Genomic DNA, 15,233 nt, shown 5'->3' on the forward strand with positions numbered 1-15,233 from the left:
TCTTATGAGAAAACAATCGATTTTCCCAATATCAAGTTGTTTGGTGCTGTGGTTTCATATTTGATATACTGTGACACAGGCAGTCTAATTCCTGGGCCGGGTAAGGCATTGTTGGTTTTATAAATTAATTGCTTAAGAAAAGAGGTGGCTGTGCTAGTAAGGCTTTTGATATGCAACTGTAATTTAGCCATGAAAACATATGACACTTGATTGTGTTGATTTTGTTCTGGAAACTTTTTGCTGCAAAATCCAAATGTTTCTAGTACAAACTGGTGGCAAAACTTTTAGCTGTACAAAACTTATTATATTTTTTTAATTAGAGGTTCAGACTGCGAAGGCTTGAATCTAGTTCTTTTATCCGATGATACAGCTTTTTATAGTTAAATATCAAAATCTTCTAATTTTTAAAGTTGTATTGACACCATCATTGTTAAGCATTTTCATAAGTTTTTTCTATTAGTTTATCCTATAAATAAGTTTTTTAAATATATAGGAAAGCTGATATGATTAACAAGTGTGGACTAAGTAATGATTAATGATGTTTTGGATGTGGCATCACATAATTTGTTAGTTTTTGAAATACAGAATTCTTTTTTGAAGATAAGCATTTTAGTGTACCACCATTAGATCTATTTTGTCCGTCTACTATAATATGTATTTGTATCCATGTCATCCATTAGTCCCTCTCCTCTACATTGGTTTTATTGGAGTAATGATATTGACAAAGTTAGTGGTTTTGATTCTATTGTAACACCCTCACGAGTATTTACACTAAATTTTGAGGTTGGTTATGGTGAAACTTAAGATTAATGTATGGTATACTATCAGTTTTTGAGTTTGCAAGGTAATTTCCCTTTGTATAAGGTGAGGACATCATAAAAGTTTTTAGTGTCATGTAAAGTAGTAATTAGGTTTAGAGAGGGAAAAATATTGGTTTTTGGTGGTATTATTTCCGTACACGCTTGTTGGGTAGGCATATGACCTCATCGAGGACATGATGTTGGTATAATTGAATTGTCATTTTGTGTTGGGTTGTTTTCAATCTATATCATGTGTCATCTTAACTAACAATATCTAGCTTTATCTTAAATGTTCCTTTTGAACTCATCGTTACTTACCTTATCATTTGGTGTTTTTAACATTTGTATAGGAATGACACTTGCAATTGCAAGACAAATAATAAGCTTAAAAAAGTAAATATTGCATAAAGAGATAATATGGAATAGTTAAAACAATGTAAATAAACAAATAGGATTTGACATCTTGACTAGGTTAACAATTTTCTAAAAAAAATTTGGAACTAGGTATAACTTATTCTTGGTTCGGTTCCCTTGTGGATATAGGCAACACAATATAGAATGAGCTTTAATTCACCTAGCATTAAATATGATATGTTATAATTTTAGTATTTGATTACTAATCATTTTCTTTGTTTGAGTTTGCAAGGTAAATTCTCTTTGTGAAAGGGTAGGACATCATTAAAGAGGCCAGTGTCACGAGAAGTAGTAATAAGGTCTGAGGGGAAAATATTGGGTTTTAGTGATCTTATTTCCTTAAATGCTTGTTGGGTAGGTATATGACCTTGTTGAGGACATGATGTTGGCATAATTGAATTGTCTTTTTGTGTTGGTTGTTTTTGAATTTGTATTATGCACCATCTTAACAAATAATATCTAGCCATTTAAATGATAATAGTTCCTTTTGAACTCATCATTACTCAATTTATCATTTGGTGTTTTCGACCTATTTTTTGGGATGACACTTGTTAAGAAAAACAATAAGCCTTAAAAAGTAAATATTGCATAAAGAGATAATATGGAATGGTTAATATTATGTAAATAAACAAATAGGATTTGACATCTTGACTAAGTTAACCATTTGCTTAAGAAAAAATATTTCACACACACACACGCACGCGCGCGCGCGCGCATGCACACGCACGCACGCAAGCACACGCATGTGCGCGCGCGCGCGCACACACACACACACACACACACACACTATATATATATATATATATATAGTGTGTGTGTGTGTGTGTGTGTGTGTGTGTGTGTGTGTGTGCGCGCGCGTGCGCGTGCGTGTGCACATGTGCACATTTGCATGTTGACTAACCTCTTGACCCTTTGAGACAAGTGTTCATTTCACATCATTTTGAATGAAAATAACATAAGCCACAAACACTTGTTGAGTTGTTTTTTCTTGTTATTGCACAAATTGAGTTGAAGAGTAATAAATAAAAGGTTCCATAGTGAATGATGAGCACCAATCAATATAGTATAGGTTTGGTTGCCAGATCCCCTCAGATTTTGGGTGTCTTCCGCATCAAGACTAGGTTTACTGGGAATAAGAACTTCTCACTGCCACTCGAGCCTTCCCATTGACCAATTGAAAATAGAGTGTAGGGGCGGAAGGGATAGAGTCAAGGGAATCAACTCAACATTTATTTATTCATCTATTCATTTATTTGAAATGATCAATTGACCTCCAACTTTCCCGTTGTTCTAACCACGGAGCTGTTGCATTCTATTCCTATATTTATATAAGAGATGATCCAGTCTCAAGGGGATTAAGAAGGAAGATTTTTGGGTTAGATTTTCTCTTGCAAACTCTCTTGTTCTTTCCCTTCTTTATAGAAAATATTAAAAGAGTTAAGAACATATCTATAATTTGAAATGTGTTACTTTTCAAAAAAAAAAAGACATAGTGACTACAACAACAATTGATTCTCATTTTGTGGGCTGACCATGTTTCAAAACATATCCAAATTTATCAAATTGTAGATAGATGTTAGGGCAACACAATATGTTTTAAGTGATGGAGGATATTGTTCGGTTTAGAATGAGTGACATGTAAAAGATACAAACTCGTAAATTCGAGTGAAAATAATTTATTTCATATCATGGAATACACATCAAAGCTTCCCTAGAAAAGGAAATGTAATTATGCTAAAATCTAAATGTTGAAACATGTTACAAAGGAGTAAGCGTAATTATAAAATATTCATAAAACACAACATCCCATGGCAAGGAGAGGATTTGAGCATTTAAGGTGCCTTGTATATTTTAGAAGTTGTGACAGATAACCACAATATCAACTGTTCTTTTCCACCTATCAAAAGAAAATTGGTAAACATACAAGAATAAATGGATCATTAGAGAAACCATTCCAAAATGAATATTAAGACATCGTCAATCAATACATGAAAGACACATCTATGCAAATAGTTTGGAATTCAATATTGTTTACTCATGATATTAAATAAAAAAATACTAAAACTATACACAAGGGCACAAGTATTGACTATTGAGAAAATAATGTTATTGATAAAAGAGGTGAAACTTGTGGAAGATTACATGAAACCCATTAAAGCTTTGTGGACCAAGACAAGAATCTCCATCAGTGGTGATGGATAGTTAAATACTAAAAATTGACCCTAAGTTGAGGTAATTATAGGTTCCCCTAAAGAGGTGATGTTACTCAAATCCATGGATTGTGAGTTTCTAATTTTTTGTTGACATCCCCATAGGATTCATTAAAGAAAATGAACATCACAAATTGTAGAGCGATTGGTTTGTTGGTTGGACATACAAAAACTTGTAGAGTGGTTGATTTGTTGGTTGATACACATTATTTGCACACTATTTAGAAACCTTGCATTGGCCACTCACTGCACTTTATCTAACAAAAAATATAGTTTTAGTTTATTTGGTATAATTTAGGCATTTTACCTTAATTATTTCTCACCCAGGTCTTAATTATGTTTTACTTAGTCTTACTTAGGGAATTGCATAGGAGTAGTTGGTACATTTCCACTATATGTCGACTTATCATCTTATTATTTTATTATATCAACTTATAGTGGATGGACTTTTTCACCTTAGGTGGGTGATCCACCTTTTTGTGCTCTTATCACTTTATCACCATTAACCATTATTGCACAAATTTTATTACACATTGGAGGATGAATCTATTTTAACTAATGGAAGTTGGACCACTTATTATTAATGATGAGAAAAACTCAAAATACACTCAATAACCTAGAAGAGAAAATAAAGAATGTAGAGGAATTCAGGCAAGAAGGGTAAGAATCCAAACCTAGAACTACAATTAATTGATTTTATCAACCAAACTCGTTCAAAGATAAGCAACACCACAATGAGGCTCACGATTCAAAATGCAACCCTGGAATAGACATTATTGTAGAAGTTGTGAAAACCAACTTCACAGATCGCCAAGAACACTTGCATGCAAATAACCTGTGCTGAAGAGAAACCAGAGAAGGAAAAAGTAGAGCTTGAAAAATCTCAACGGTGTGAGAGCAAAAAGTATTCCAAGATTATTAAAAAAGAAAAATACAAGAGTTCAACCTTAAAGGTGAACAAAACCCTAAAGCCTAAGAAAGCTAGGTTGAACATTAATAATTAATATAAGAATTAATTATTAATGCACTTAAGAGAAAGCTTAAGCACTAAAGATTAATAACTTAACTAATTAAATCAAGAAGATTTTAGTAGTAAGAAAGGAAAATATTACTCTAACACCTCCTCTTAAGCTAAGCAGAGGGGAAAAGCTAGCCTAGCATAGCTATGAAAGTAGGAAATGGGTCCCGACAATAAGGCCTGATTAGGTACCCAATACAAGGAAATCTCTGTAAACCAGAGACAAAGGAGAAAACCTAGTGGGAAAAACTCCTCTCCAAAAGAGATGAAAAAGAAGAAGAAAGAAATTGCTCAATAGACTCTCTCTCTCAATACCATAAGTACAACCAGCCTCCCCCTCCATGGGAGAGAGAAGAGACACCAATGCCCCCCTAGAATGATGGAGCCCTTGTAGAAATGAGTGAACCAATGGAACTCCAATGTGAAAGAAACAAGGGCATAGAACATGGAAACACCTGAATGACTAGAAGGCCTAATTGATTCTCAAAGGAGAAAACATGAGGATCCTGAAAGGGAATCCCCAATGTAGGTGTGCTGACATTATCATGAAAGAGGAGATGAATGTCCTTTGTAGATCCTCAACAAATGCACCTAGAGGCTCAATGAATGGAGTTGGAGGGTTAGACAAAGCAGATGAAGAATCTTGTTGAAGAGAAAAGACCTCAACTGGATGTGGTGTGGTAGTCAAATAGGGATCTCAGGAACAATACAAAGGTTCAAGTGTCTTAATTGCACCACATGATGCTCTTGCGAAAGAGAAGAGTTGTGCTTCGACAGTGGAGATGGTGGACCAAAGTGCGAGGTGTAGAGACGGGTGGTATGATCTATTGTCTCTATACCAAGAAGGCCTCTTGTTCCACTATCCTAAATGAAGATTGAATCTGTAATGAACTCAACTGTCTTCCCTGATCCACTGTGTGTAATTTGATAAATTGAGAGAAGGTTTGCAGATAGAGATGGAACATACAATACATCATTGAATGTGCCACCTTGAATGCCAATTGAACCTTTCCCATAGATTGTTAGGGCAGTGTTATTCTCCATGAGAATATGAGGAATGAGAGAAGCCTCAATAGTGGAGAAGACCACTTGAGAAGATACCATATGGTGAAAAGCACCTGAATCCAGTATCCAAGGAATTCGGGAAGGGAATGCAATGGATGCTCGTAATGCATGACCTTGTCCAAAATCCAGTGTAGACGTCGAAGATGACTGAAAAGCAGATCCCTGTGAGGTAGAAGAGGATGGAGAGGAAACAATGTTCTTCTTTTGAAGAGCTTGCAAATCTACAATTTGTTGCTCATAGCCATCAAATCTCTTCTGAAAATAATGTGACTCATCATGAGGTCCCTTTAGACAATAGGAATAGGTAGGAGTCTCAATCTTCTTTTTCTCCTTCTTAGAAGGAGATGAAGGACCAAAAAAGTGTTGAGAAGAGGAATCTGATATTTGCTTTCGCTTTGGCTTTTGTGTATCTTGAAGTGACTTGGCAAGCAATGCCTATGACTGCGAACCTGTAAGTGAATCCATTTGAGTGAGCTTGGACTGTTCACGAGTTAACCTATCACATAATGTCTCAAAAGAGGGCATAGCATGTCGTGCACCTAGAGTATCCATAGTGGAGTAGAAGGTAGAAGTGAAAATCTGATAATGACCTCAAAGCTTTGAGAGTATAAGAAAGATACACTCATCATCTGACTTTGTCTTTCTAGCAACCTATAAAATAGATCGAAGAGACTTGAATTTCATCAAGAAATCCTCAATGTTGGTGAATGATTCAAGAACTAAGGAGGTGAACTCTGCATCTATTTGTAGGACCCTGAACTGATTCATTGTGCCAAACAAGGTGGAAAACTTGTCCCACATAAGCTTGGGTGCAGTCAAACCATCCAGGTGAAATAGTAACCCATCTGAAATATTCATTGCAATGAGGTCCATTGCCTCATCCATCTTATTGCACTGCATAAGAACCTCATAAGGCCTCTATAGAATTGGCTGGGTTGCATTAGGGCATGACCATAACCCCTTTTCCATAAGCAATCTGGTCATCTGTCCTTTCCAAGTATGGTAGTTGTGAGGTGTAAGGCAGGCGACATAAGAGTCCACCATTGAGAGAAGAAGACAAAAGTAAAAGGGTTGTTTTTGAATTAAATGATAGAAATGAAAATGCACCCCCCATAATGTATAAATTTATCCCTCATAAACCAAAGAACCAACTAAAAAAAACACAAAATTTGAGAAGAAAACTTGGACGCCAACTGAGGAGGAAATAAAAGCTTCAACTTTAATGCAAAAAATAGGAGTTCAAACTACCCCGTAATAAAATGAAACCTACATCATTATATCCGGCTCAGAACAAGCTTTCTGATGCTTCTTTCAGATCCAAAAAAGACCTTTGTATGCCCAAGTTATTGCCAAAAAATGAACTACTTCAAAATTAAGCTCTCTAGAAAAATACAGTCACGAGAAAAAATTGACGACCGTGTGGCCGTCAAATGCCCGTCACTGGGAAAAAAATTGGCTATCGAAAAATGATGTCACAAGGCCAAAAAATAATGTAAGATGACTGGAAAGTGATGTCAGTAGTCTGAAAATGATGTAAGCTAACCAGAAAGTGACATCAACAGTCTGAAAAATCTATCCACTGAAAAGTGATGTTAGCAAACGGGAAGTTGACGTTAGCCATCATAATGTTGACGTCACCTATTGAGAAATGACATCACCTATGCCAAAATGTTGCATCAGCTGATCGGGCGGTCGTTGGCGGCGATCACCGGGTGGAGCTGCACTGGCAGTGGCGATCGTCGAGTGATGCTGCATCGGCAAAGGTGGCTGGAGGGCAGTTCGCTGGTGGCGACAGGGCGTGGGTCGCCCCATTGGTGGTGCACCAGCTGGGGCAAAGCGCAGGCCGATCATAGGCGGCGCTATGGTGGCTACGGAGTGATGCTTAGGTGGTCGTCGGGCTGAGTAGCCGTAAAAACAAGAATTTTGATTTTTTTCTATATTTTTTTTTATTTTTGCGTTCGTATGGTCCTTCAAGAGGCCATTTTTTTTTTCTAAAGGCTACAGTGACCAAAAATCACAAATTTTATATGAATTTCGACTATACCAGGCCTTCTGAGCATGATGGTAGCATCCATTTTTGCCCAAAATGTGCCTCCTCCTGATTGAAGAAAAACTTCAAAAAAGTTGGGGTTTCTATCTTCGAATCGTGACTTCAAAATCTCCAAACTAGGAAGCAGTAGGGACGCTCTGATATCATGTAGAAATTGTGAAAATCAACTTCACAGATCGCCAAGAACACCTACATACAAATAACCCATGCTGAAGAGAAACTAGAGAAGGAAAAAGCAGAGCTTGGAAAATCTCAACATTGTGAGAGCAAAAAGTATTACAAGATTATTAAAAATGAAAAATACAAGAGTTCAACCTTGAAAGTGAATGAAACCCTAAAGCCTAAGAAAGCTAGGTTGCACATTAATAATTAATATAAGAATTAATTATTAATGCACCTAAGAGAAAGCTTAAGCACTAAAGAGTAATAACTTAACTAATTAAATCAAAAAGATTTAAGTAGAAACAAAGAAAAATTATTAATCTAACAATTATATCAAAGGACATGAAAAAGTTAAGTCTCCCCAATATGAAAGGTTTATGACCGGTGACATTGTGGAATCTTGGTTCACTAATATGAAGAAAAATATTGAGATTCGAGATTACATTGATATTCATAAAGTTGTGTAGGGGTCCTATCAATTAACTGTGGAGGCAACCTATTGGTGGGAGATCAAGAAGGAAGAAATGAAACTAAAGTGGACCAACATGACATGGTTAAGGTTTGTTGAGTTATTTAGGAAAAGGTGGTTGCTCCAACTCTTTTATGATAAAAACACTATCAGAATTCCAAGACCTTAAGCAAGGGGATATGTCAACTTACATGAATACACTAAAACTTTCAATAAGTTACTGAAACATATTCCAAAACTGCAAGACAATGGGACTTCTCGACTATGAAAATGTATCATGGGTCTAAATAACAGAACATGGGGACTGGTGGACATATTATCCCAGACTATTATTGTTGAAGCTTATGAGAAATAAGTACGACAAGAGCTTAAATTGAAGAAGAATGATTCTATTAGAGAGAAAATTTGTGGAAAAGGGAAGTGGGCCCAAACTTCCCAACCCTTCAAATAAAAAATAGATAGGGAGGAGACCTACCAAAAAAGAGATTAAAAAGTATAAAGGGGACAAACATGACAATTGAAATGACAATAAGGATTAGGTAGGAACAAGAAAGAGTATTGATTCACCAAAAAAGACTAGTAAAAAGAAAGGCCCGCTAGGGGGGTGCTTTACTTGCGATGGGGGGCATTATGTCAATCAATGTACCACCAAGAACTAGGGTGGACAAGTACATAGAAATACTTTTGCAAATAAGCATACAACTTTTCAACAAAAGGATTCATTTTGTAGTAGACAACAAACACCAATTTTCAGATTACCCATGTGGAAGTGACAAGTATGCTTTACATAACTCCTGTATCCATTTGATAGATACATGGGCTACAAAAAAATCACAACCCCTATAATCCTGGGCTGGCTTCTAAAAAGAACCGAGTTTATGAAGAATTCTTGGACCATTGAAAATGCAAACCAGTCTAGAGCTTGGACAGAGAAGTGCTTGTTTGACACTAGAGTAGAACTCCCAAAATTTGTGTTGGAAGTAAACTTGTATGTTGCACCCTTTCATAATGACATAATCTTGGGCATGCAATAGTTGTAGCAACATAGGGCTAGAGTGGATATTTTTCCAAGACAATTGTGATGTGTAATGTCATTTCTTTGTCAAATTTCATCATTTAATTCATATCAAATGTCAACTAGGGTGTGTACAAGGCGATCTTCTATAAGGATCCTTGATGAGACTCATTGTTTTGGAGGGTTTTGTACTGTAAAACAATGGCTAGCTTAGAATCTAGTATTTTTCAGAGCTATTTGGAACTATCCTAGCCTTTTCTTTCTCTACCTAGAACTACCTAATCTAAGGGAATCAATGATATCAAATTTTGAATCTAAAATGGATTGTGAACACTTTCCCCTTTAGTTTCAAGAATATAAGATAATTGAAAAAAAATTCTAAGTTTAATTTTCTCATAAATCAACTACCTAAGTAACACTACAAGCTTGAAAGATTCCTATGTTACTTTTTCTCTTAAAATAAGTAATCTAACTTCCATGGCCTAAAAACAGTAAATCTAATCTTTCACTTTTGATATCACTGAACTAAATAGCTCATCTTCATGACTTGTGATTTAGTTCTTAACACAAGAAATAATAACTGACCTTACTCTGAAAATAGTTCAAACAATGATAGATCCTACTTTAATCCATTTACCATTTACAAATACGAAAATTATTCCTACATCATTTGTTTGCAAACAATAATTGTTTAGAACAATTGCCATCGAAACTACCTCTTTATGATCTAGTAAATTGTTGTAAAACATTTCCAAATGTGAATTCCATCAAACAAAAACATGAATCAAACAACTACTTTGTATTATCCAATCTTCAAATCAAATTCTAGAGAAAAAAAAGTTTTGATTCTAACAATAGAAAAGAAAGATTAAACTGATTTTCTAAAACTTGAGCTACCTAGCTAATTTATTCTACCAAAATAACTACAATAGTTAGCCCCCCAAACAAGAGTAGTGATAGGATATCTATAAAGAGTATCCCTTATTTCGAATTCAAAATCTATAGATCCAAGCAATTAGGATCAAACAACTTAAAAAGAAACAAAACTAAAAGTTTTGATATTACAATTGAGAAGTATGAGACAGGTGGATGAGATATATTGACAGTTGTTAAAACACATATCAAAGAATCTTGATGATTAACTGATAATCTAGAAAGTTTGTGGTTAACCTCCATTTGGTTGAAAAGACTACTTCGATTTTGACAATTATGCATCAATTAACTAAACTTTCAGAATTCTATCAAGTATAATATGCAAAAGTCATCACTCTCAAATAAGTTATCACTCATAAATGATAAGACACAAAATATGGATAATAATGACACATATTTTCAAAATTCCACCTGTAATATATCAAGAAACACATGCATTATATTACTCGAATGTCAACATTAATGCATAAGTGCAAAATCAACTAAATTATCACTAATCTAAATAAAATTATATATTAGTATTATCAATTATACATTTTTATCATACAAAAAGATGTCTATGGGATGATTTAAAAATTAATAAAAGATGCATTTATCAATGTTCATCATTTCTCTCCTTCCTGAGTTACATAATGTCCTCATCATGGATCACCGTGATTTCTATTCTCTTCTTCCATATATATATATATATGCACAAACATAGTCCTCTAAAATTATATGCAGTGTAAACCCTGTTGTAATGCTATCCATTGGTAGCAATAATGTCATTCCTTCATTTTGTAAGCCTTTGTCCATCAAATCTGTTAGCTACGTTGAATGTTGGCAGCAAAAAGATAATCAATGGATTCCTGAATCTCATCCCAATCCATGTTGTGATGCCCCACCAGGGAACCCAAAATAAATTAACCTAAAATTTTGCTTCTCAAATGACCTCGGGTGTCTGATGTAGGAGCATCCTGGGTGTAAGAGCAATCTTGCATCACCCAAAAATATTTTTATTCTAGTCTTTTATATTTTAATAAGGACTAGTAGATAGGGTGGTTACTATTTATGAAAACTTGCTATTTTTAATAAGTTTTTCATATGAGCTCGGAATGTTCTCATTTTTTATAGGAAGGTTCATTTTAGAGTTGTAAGCCTACCATAAAAATCTCATTGCTCAAGCATAAGTATCAGAGAAGTTATTACCGATTTTTAGTGGAAAAAATTGCAAAAAAATCTTTAGGCTCACCATTGGAGGCCTTAAAGTGCCTGAATGAGCTCCAAAAACTCGACGGAAGGGCGCTAGTGCAATTTCGAACCTGTAGATCAAGAGCTGGTATTTTCAAAAAGTAGTTATAATAGCTAATTTGAGCAACAGTTTGTGAGTTATGGCCTTTCAAAGTTAGGCTACTCGAAATGTCTAAAATAATTGTCAAAGATGTATTTGACTGACTCTATATGTATTGTTAGGGTCTGTTAGCCCTAGGTATTAAGTTTCACTAGTTAGAACCTTCTTGAGTGGCATAAAATTGCCTATTTAAGAAAGGCCTGAACATTGTCTAAAAAAAGCTCTAGGTGATAGTTCATAGCTTGTCTTGCAGATTACTGTAATGAAGGCGCCCATTTGGGTTAGCATATTGTACTTGTGAATTCTGTAATTTTGCATTTGTGGCACAAATAAGAAGTCCATATTTTGTTCTCGCATTTGATGTTGTTTGTCTATTTCTGTTATTGTTATGGCATTAAGGGGAGCATCCTTCCTTTAACTTTGTCTTCAATTTCTTTCACAATGTACACCAGAAATACCTAACAAATTTGGTATCTCGATCTAAAACTATACTCTTTGGATGACCATGTAGTCGCACTTCTTTGAAAATCAACTCTGCTACATGAACAACATGACTAGTCTTCTTGCAAGGAATGAAATGTGCCATCTTTGAAAACCTGTCAACCACCACAAAAATAGAGTCATGCTCACATTGTGTCCTCAGTAATCCAAGAATAAAATCCATACTGACATCCTCCCACGACTTCTTTGGTATAGGTAATGGCTAATACAACCTAGTATTCTGCTTCACTCCTGCCATCTGACATACTCTGCAACTCTACACAAACTTCTTCACATCTTCTTGCAACTGTGGCCAGTAATAATTCTCAACAACTAAAACAATAGTCTTATCTTTGCCAAAATGTCCAGCCAACCCTCCATTATGCTTCTCCTTGATGAGATTCTCTCTCATTGAACTTCTAGGAATGCACAACTGGCTTCCTTTGAATACCATACTATCTTGAATCATGAAATCCAACCACTTTGTCATGTCAAGTGTAACAGGTTTTGTACAAGTCTTCCACGCTTAACCAAAATTAGGATCATCTGGATACAAAGTATTGAGTTCCTTGAGCCCAACCACCTCTATCTGGATTTATGTCAGCAAAATTTGCCTTCTACTAAGAGCATCTGCAACTTTGTTAGACTTCTCACTGCTGTGTTTTAAAACAAATGTATAACTCTGCAAAAAATCAACCCACTTCAAATGCCTTTGGTTTAATTTTCCTTGACTATTCAAATATTGCAAAGCTTGATGATCAATATACAAAACAAACTCCTTAGGAAGAATATAGTGTTTCCACTTCTTCAATGCTTGAACTATAGCATAAATTTTTTGATCATAAACAATTTTTTTTTTTTTTTGTATCATTCAATTTCTCACTGAAATAAGCAATAGGTCTACCTTCTTGGCTCAAAACAACTCCTATTGGAGTACCACTAGCATCACAGTCTACTTGAAACACCTTGTTAAAATTAGGAAGTGCTAAAATAGGTTGCTCAGTAACTTTTTGTTTCAACAAATTAAAACTCTTATCTGCTCCTACAGTCCACTTAAATTCCTTCTTATCCCCTCTCATTGTTTCAGTCAAGGGTCCACAAATAATGCTAAAACCTCTTATCAACTTTCTGTAAAAACTAGCCAGTCCATGAAAAGATCTTACATCTATTGCACTCCTTGGAGTAGGCCATTCAAGGATAGTCTTCACTTTATCTGTGTCCATTTTCATCCTTCTAGTGAAACTACAAATCCTAGGTACACCAACTCCCTTACAAAATTGCACTTCTTCAGGTTTATTAGCAACTTTTCTTCCCTCAGCTTATCAAACACTGTGTAAATATGGCTTAAATTCTCCTCTAATGTCTTACTAAAGACCAAGATATCATCTAGGTAAACAATGAAAAACTTACCTAGAAACTCTTTTAGTACCTCATTCATGAGCCGCATGAAAGTGCTTGGTGCATTGGTTAGCCCAAAAGGCATGACTAACCACTCGTACAGTCCTTTTGTCTTGAAAGTAGTCTTCCACTCATCACCTTCTCTGATACAAATATAATGGTATCCACTCTTTAGATCTATCTTTGTGAAATACTTAGCTCCACTCAAACAGTCCATAATATCATCCATCCTTGGCAATGGAAATCTATACTTGATTGTGATCTTGTTGATAGCACAAGAATCTATGCACATCCTCCATTCTCAATTCTTCTTTGGTGCTAATACTGTTGGTACAACACATGGACTCAAACTCTCTCGAATCAACCCCTTCTGTAACAACTCATGAACTTGTTTGTTCAACTCTTTACTTTCTGCTGGTACATTATCTGATACAATATCAAAAAACTCTCCCAACATATCTACAACTTCTGCAGGTACCTCCTCTATTTCTTCTTTACTATCTTTTGGAATTATAGAAAAACACACATTCTTGCTCTTCATACCTTTGAGAAAGATTTTTCCATCAACAAAACATATTCTAGCAACACTACATACCTTTTCTTCTTTATCCTTTAATGGTTTCAACTTATATTTCACTCCATCCTTGGTCAGAGTGTAGGTATTTTCTTGCCCATCATGTACAACATGCTTGTCAAATTGCCACGACCTACTCAACAACATATGACATATGTCCATGGGTATGATATCACATAGTACCTCATCCTGGTAGCTTCCAATCTTGAACTTTAAGGAGCACTTCTCATTGAACATGACCTTGGGGTTATCTTGCATCCAAGAAATATGGTATGGATGTGGGTGTTTCTGTCTCTTCAACTTCAATTCGGTGACCATCATTTTTGACACTAGATTGTCAATACTTCCACCATCAATGATCACATCACAACACTTATCTTCACATCTGCACCTTGTGTGACACAAGCTTCTTCTTTGATCAGGTTCATTCTCACCACTCAATAGGACTCTTCTATTAACTAGGACTTCTCCTCTTTCAACATCTTCAGAATGTGATGATCTCACATCTTTATCAATATGTGCAACTTTGGCTTGACCTTTTGTTCTTTGCTCTATCCTTCCTTGACATTAGGTACATTCAAATGCTCTATGCCCTTCTTCTCCACAGTGAAAACATTTCCTATGGAAGCCTCCTCTTCTGGATCCTTGTCCTTTACCTCTTCTCCTCTTTGATCTCTATTGTTTTGATCATTGAAACCATTGGAATTGTTTCCCCTCTGGATCTAACTGCTACTTCTAGCCTCATCTTTGTTCTTCTAGTCATCATTACAACCACCATAAGATCATTCGCTAGATCTTTCATTGCAACCTCTTCCACTGTTCTTATTGTCAAACTTCTTACTCAATTTCTCCTCAAATTTTAGGACAAAATGGTATGCCTTCTCAATATTGTTCATTCAAAATAGACTCAACTCATCTTGAATGCTTGGCCTTAACCCAGTAAGATAACAAACCACTTTCTCCTTATTAGCTTCTTCATGGCCTGTTCTAATGAGAACTCGATAGAATTCTTCAGTATACTCTTGAACAGATTTTCCTGCTTGCTTCAACCCTTGCATTTTCTTCAACAGATCAAGCTCATAATCTACAGGAATGAATTGTCACTTCAATTTAGCTATCATCTGATCCCATTTGGTGATTTTGTCCTTTCCCTTTCTATTTCGCTCCAACTGAACCTCCTGCTTCTAGATCTTCACATGTCCCTTCAGTTTTGCCTTTGCAAACTTGACCCTATCAGTATCATCAATATCCTTGTACTCAAAGTACTCCTCTAGTTCATTGATCCAATTGATTAGCTCCTCTAGGTTAAGATTTC

This window comes from Cupressus sempervirens, chromosome 4 (assembly GCF_028749045.1).
Source record: "Cupressus sempervirens isolate cs-2001-9-10 chromosome 4, ASM2874904v1, whole genome shotgun sequence".
NCBI classification, from domain to species: Eukaryota; Viridiplantae; Streptophyta; class Pinopsida; order Cupressales; family Cupressaceae; genus Cupressus; species Cupressus sempervirens.